A 5616-nucleotide genomic window follows, 5' to 3' on the forward strand; every position below is an offset into this window, starting at 1 on the left:
CAAGAAGATTAAAAGAAGAAAAAAGAAAAAAACTTTAGTTCCTGTGTTACTGTATCTCGTGTTTAGTTACTAGGTTGATCATCTCCTTTGAGGACCTTATAATGTGTGTGTAGATGTATTATATAATATATATGCATGTCATCTTGGTATATATAAAAATGGATAGACAAAATTACAAAATCTTAGGTAGTTGAAGTTGTAGGAAATTTCCAGTGTCATTGTGTATTTGTTAAAATCATGGGCTATGCATTTTATTTTACTCTGTTAAGTTCAAAGCGAGACAAAATCCCAAAAAACAAACGGAAAGAAGCCAAATTTTTTAATTAATGTATGAAAATCTACTAATGAACTAGTGTTTGCACAGAAACACTTGTACTAATCTTTTTTCTTTCTTCCTATAATATCATGATTTTGCAAAGGAGCTATTGATTAATCTCATGACTATTGATCACCCTTAGTTCCACTTCAGTGGTACTGTTTCTTGATTTCCAACACCGAGACTCGACCCTCCATGCCCATGTTTCTTGCTGCCTCCACCACCTCTGTCATCACTGTCCCCACCTCTATTTTTTCCTGGTCTACATGATTGAGTCACAGTAGCCCCTGCAACCTCTTCTGCTCTTACATAATCAATGAAGTAGTGTTTGACAGGCTCAGGCTTGGAAACTTTGAAGACGCGAATCACATCTGATGCCTTCAATTCGTGGGCATCTACAAACTCAGCCCACCTTCCTGCAATCATGTAGGAGTAGGAGTCGTCACAAAGCTTGGGGAATTTGAATCTCATCCACCGCTTAATATATTCAGGGTCGTAAAGTTGTATCCCCACTTCTATATAATTTCCGTCACACTTCTTCAGGGGAGGGAAATGCTCTTCGGCTTCTTTGGTTGGAATTGGGACCATTTTGTTTCTAACATAGTTATGAGTTAATTGAACTTGAAAGAGATAATTCAACTTGTACCCATCAATTAAAATATCGGATTTGGTTGAGACAGTTGAATTCAGCACACCCCCTTTCTCTTTTTTCTTCTGATGATGCACCGGTACTGTTGTCTTTTCATTTTTTCTGCTAACAGCAGCCTTTGTGCCCTTGTAGCTACCAGTAGGACTAATTGGTCTTCCATGATCACCCTGTTTCTTGCTCCAATTCTCATTTTTCTTCTCATGAAGTACTGATGGTGTTGGATTTTTGTTTCCTTCAATAACTTCTGATTCATTGGTGTTGGCTTTTCGTTTTCTCTAATAACAATACCCATGGCAGCCTTGTAGCTACGACCAGGAGGACTAATTGGTCCTCCATGATCACCCTGTTTCTTGCTATTATCCTCAATGTGCTTCTCCTTGTTCTTCTGATTCATTGGTGTTGGCTTTTCGTTACTCTCAGTCTTGTTTGATTTTAACCTTCCCTTCCTGGTTGGCCTAACAATTCACGGAAATCGGGGGGATTAATGCAAGTCATGGAAAAATGCATTTTGTGAAAAATAGTTGACATACAAAACAACACCTGAGCCAAATCAACTATCGAGCAAATAATCAATCATGGTTTGAGTCTTTCTTTCAAAAGTGAAGTTGTATAACAAATATCAGAAAATTATCACAAGGCAGGGCTAATAAAAAAAATAATAAAAAAAAATAGTATCATCTAGTTCTATGATTAAAGATTTATTTTTTATGGCTCAAGAAACTTAAATGTCTGAGCATGCTACTTATAACTATCTGTAAATTTATATCTACAAATGTGTAACAAAGCTTATATGTACATCAAAGAATCAAGAAGTTCCTGAAAGAAAAATATAGAAAGGCCATTGTAATAACAAAGCTTCTTTGCAAGTGTCTAGTCAAAAACATGATGGAGATGCTTTATTGTTCCAATGTGAAAGATAAAATTGGCAATGACGACAAGCCCAAGTAATGTGTTCGGTTGTGGAGAAAAGGAAATAAAAACTGCAATGAAAATCTATTAAGTCTTTTAGTGTATGTGTAATTATGCAACCAAGTTTTTTTTAAAAAAAACATTTCTTGGTGAAGAACAAGGATTCAATTATACCTCATAACATCAATGGGGTTCTGATGATGGCCTTCTTGCATAACATCAACACGAGTCTCATCATGATCTTGTATATTAAGAAGATGCTGGCGCTGTCACTTCTTATTCGGCGGAGACATTTTTTGATTCATTATTGAATGTGATGAGTATTTCCTAGTGCTAAGAATCTTGAAGAGAGAGAGAGAGAGAGAGAGAGAGAGAGAGAGAGAGAGAGAGAGAGGGAGGGAGGGAGGGAGGGAGATTACACCTTGGGAGTCGGTAGATTATATATAGTCGATGATAGTAATGGGGTTTTATAACTGTCTATCAAGATGACATCAAGACTGCTGCTCAAAAAGATGACACTACGAGTGTTAGGAAGAGAAAAACCTTAATGCATCTATTACTGTATCTCTTGTTTTGTTAATGGGTTGATCATCTTCTTTGAAGACCACAAGATGTGTGCATAGGTGTATTATATGTGTATATAATATTTGTATATAGAAATGGATAAACAAAATTACAAAATCTCAGGTGGTTGAAGCAATAGGCTTTTCATAGAAATACCTGAAAAGCAAAATTAGCAAAAACCCTGACAGTTAGTAATGTAGCATTGGTATAATAATTCTGTTTTTCATACATTTCATGCACTTATATTCGTTGTCAAGTTTGAGTTCCAAAGAATTTCGTAATTTTTGTATTTTGTTGGACCATATATTTGCTGTATATACTGTCATTATGTTGGGCAATATAACCCTGCCCCTGCCCTGTCTTATATTTACAGGTGAGTGACGGTATCAGCTGTTAAATCCCCAATTGATTTTACAAGAACCCATATGCCTATATCCCCAATTGGTTACTAATCAAGATATGTATGGAAAATCACAATCGCACATTATGCAGATGTCTTTGTTGAGCAATCTAAATGTAAACTTTCAAGTTCCAATCAATTGGCTCTGTTTCTTTATTTCCAGCAGCAATAATGTAAAGAAACATATGGTAAAACTATGTGAGAATTTTTATTTATTTTTATTATTATTTCCAGATATCATTTTCTTTCTTCTTGTCAAGGCTTCATATCATTTCTTAAGAATGCTTCAATACCATTCAATACAGTGTCATTTGAAGGAGGAAGGAAAACATAGATGGGAATTTTTTTCCCTATGCTTTTTCCATACAAATCGCAAGTTCCAAACAGCATATGTATATGCTTAGTAAAAAAATCACAGTTTACTGGACCAATGTATGTATGAAAATCACAAATCTCCAGGTTAATGTGTGTACTAATAATATTTGAACTCCTTTTCTTTCCTACTTCGAGAGTTTACTAATTGATTCATTTGATGAACACTACTATTTCCTCCCAAGTACTGTCACTTGCAAGACTTCTTCCAGGATCATAACTGCTCTTTCCCGCCCCCTAGGCTAGTTTTTCCATGTCCAACAGCACATTGTGTTCCACTTTCCGCGTCTACCACCATCATGACTGGACCCTCCACCACCACCTCCACCACCACCACCACCGCCACCGCCACCTTTCTTTCTGCCAAATCTATATCTTCGACATCCCCCTTTGCCATCCTTTGCGTGAGTCTTACTAGTCCCAGCAGCCCCCTCTCTTTTCACACATTCAATAAGGAAGTGCGTGTGGTGTAAAGGCCGAACAGCTTTGTAGAACTTAATCGTGTCCATGGCTTCCAAATGGTGCTCGTTGACAAACTCGTCCCACCCATGAGTAATCATGAAGACCCCATCGAAATGGATTTTCATGCCCCAATCCGTGTTTTGAGTATCAGTAAATGTCAGTCTCTCAATCTTACTAGTTCCAGCAGGGATATTAACTGCAGGGAAATGATTTCTCACTTCTCGCTCGGGAACGAAGAGCACGCCATTTCCGATGTCTCTAGAGGTCAATTGCAGCTGAAACAAGAAATTTTCCTGCTTGAATTCGTGAATGAGTTCGATCTCAGGTTCATCATTTTTGACAAATTTTATCAGGAAATGCCTGTTGTGCAAACGCGGGAAAGGCGGCCTGTAGAAGCGTACCACATCGGTAGCTCGCAAGTTGTGCCAATCAACAAACCCCAGCCACCCTCTTGTGATCTCGAGGGTGTGTTCAATGCGATTGTGGGTGAGTAGCATTTTCCAATCTTCACCGTCAGTGTCAGTGTCTGAAATTATTATCTCCTGCTCATAATTTGGCCTAACAGTCGCCATAGGTGGGAAATGTAGTATTGCTCTAGCTGTAGGAATGGAGAGTCTTCCGCCTTCAATATCGCTGCGAGTTAACTCAACCTCGAAGAGAAAAATTTCCCTCTCGGATGATTCTCTGCAATGGGGAAGAACAAAAGCAATGAAGTCAATTCTGTATTACGAGATAGTTTAACTCCAAGTTCAACTACCCAATTAATGATTAAGTCTTCTTCATCATGATTGTTACTCTGTTTGGTTGTTGAGAAAAAGAAAGAATAAAAAAGATATATAATCTTTCATCTAATGATACGATTCCATGTTTTGTTCATCTTCTTGAGAGGCAAACAAAAGTGTAGCACATTTCGAAAGTACCTGTGTATACACACACATATATATATATATATATATATATATATCTACTACTAAAAAAAACCCCACAATTTTCTTATGTGATAACCAACAAATTAATTTATATGTAAATCATTATCATTGAAATGGGTGTAAAAGATGGCAAAACAAAGATCACAAAGGTGAAAACCCCAGGTCTCTGTTTGGTTGCCAAGAAAAGGGGAAGGAATTGGAACGAAAAAACCCACAATATTCATTAGTTAATTTTCGTTATTCTTCTTTGTATGCAAGCAAAAATTAGCAGTAAATGTTTCATATGTGCGTATATAAACATGCATTGGTATGTAGGTACAGAGACAGAGAAGAGATTCAAGAAATTCAAGAACCAAAACCCTTAGACTGATCAGTATCTCCATGAAGAACAAGTAGTTACCCAGGTTTTGATTCTGAGATAATATCAACATCATCACGAATAGTCAGTTTCTTGAAGGGTATATCAACTACACTTCCTTTGCCGAAAGGCTTCACGGTCGTCTTGCCAAACCCCTCTGTTTCAGTAGCAGTCTTCTTGCCAGACACCTCTGTTTCTGTAGAAGTCTCCTCCAATGGAGTTGAACTTGAAGAAGATGAATTTCCTTCTTTGGAGACTTGTTTTGCTTTCCCTTCTTCTTCCTCTTCTTCTTCTTCTTCGTTGATCTTTTTCCCTTGTTTATCAGTAGCAGTCTCCATGGAAGTAGTTGCAGCAGGACGAGTAGACGTCGGAGGGCGCAGTGGAGGAAGAGAAGAGAAATGGTCTGGTTTTATGTCGAAAGGAATGGATCTTCTGGCTCTAGGAATTAAGTCCTCCACCTCCACCTCCTCCTCGTCCTCCATCTTTTCCCATTCTTCTTCTTCATCATCGAGAACTTTATCTGTGTCTCTTCTTTGAGACATTCTTCTTGATTCTTCTTTCTTGAATATGGTGATTAGTAGTTCTAAATGAGAGAGAGAGAGAGAGAGAGAGAGAGGCTTCTTGTTATTTGTAGCTTTAAAAAGTGAGACTAGGGAA

General features: G+C 37.7%; 1 long non-coding RNA gene across 1 annotated transcript; it reads left to right on the forward strand.

Annotated features, from left to right (window-relative positions):
- Positions 1 to 3640: 3640 nt before the first annotated feature.
- LOC145807629 (uncharacterized) lies at positions 3641 to 4548 on the forward strand. The gene is made up of 2 exons (XR_014350886.1): positions 3641 to 3936; positions 4026 to 4548. It is a non-coding gene; the product is annotated as an uncharacterized LOC145807629 (long non-coding RNA).
- Positions 4549 to 5616: the final 1068 nt, after the last annotated feature.

Source organism: Camellia sinensis, chromosome 14, assembly GCF_055761805.1.
Source record: "Camellia sinensis isolate YWXY chromosome 14, ASM5576180v1, whole genome shotgun sequence".
NCBI classification, from domain to species: Eukaryota; Viridiplantae; Streptophyta; class Magnoliopsida; order Ericales; family Theaceae; genus Camellia; species Camellia sinensis.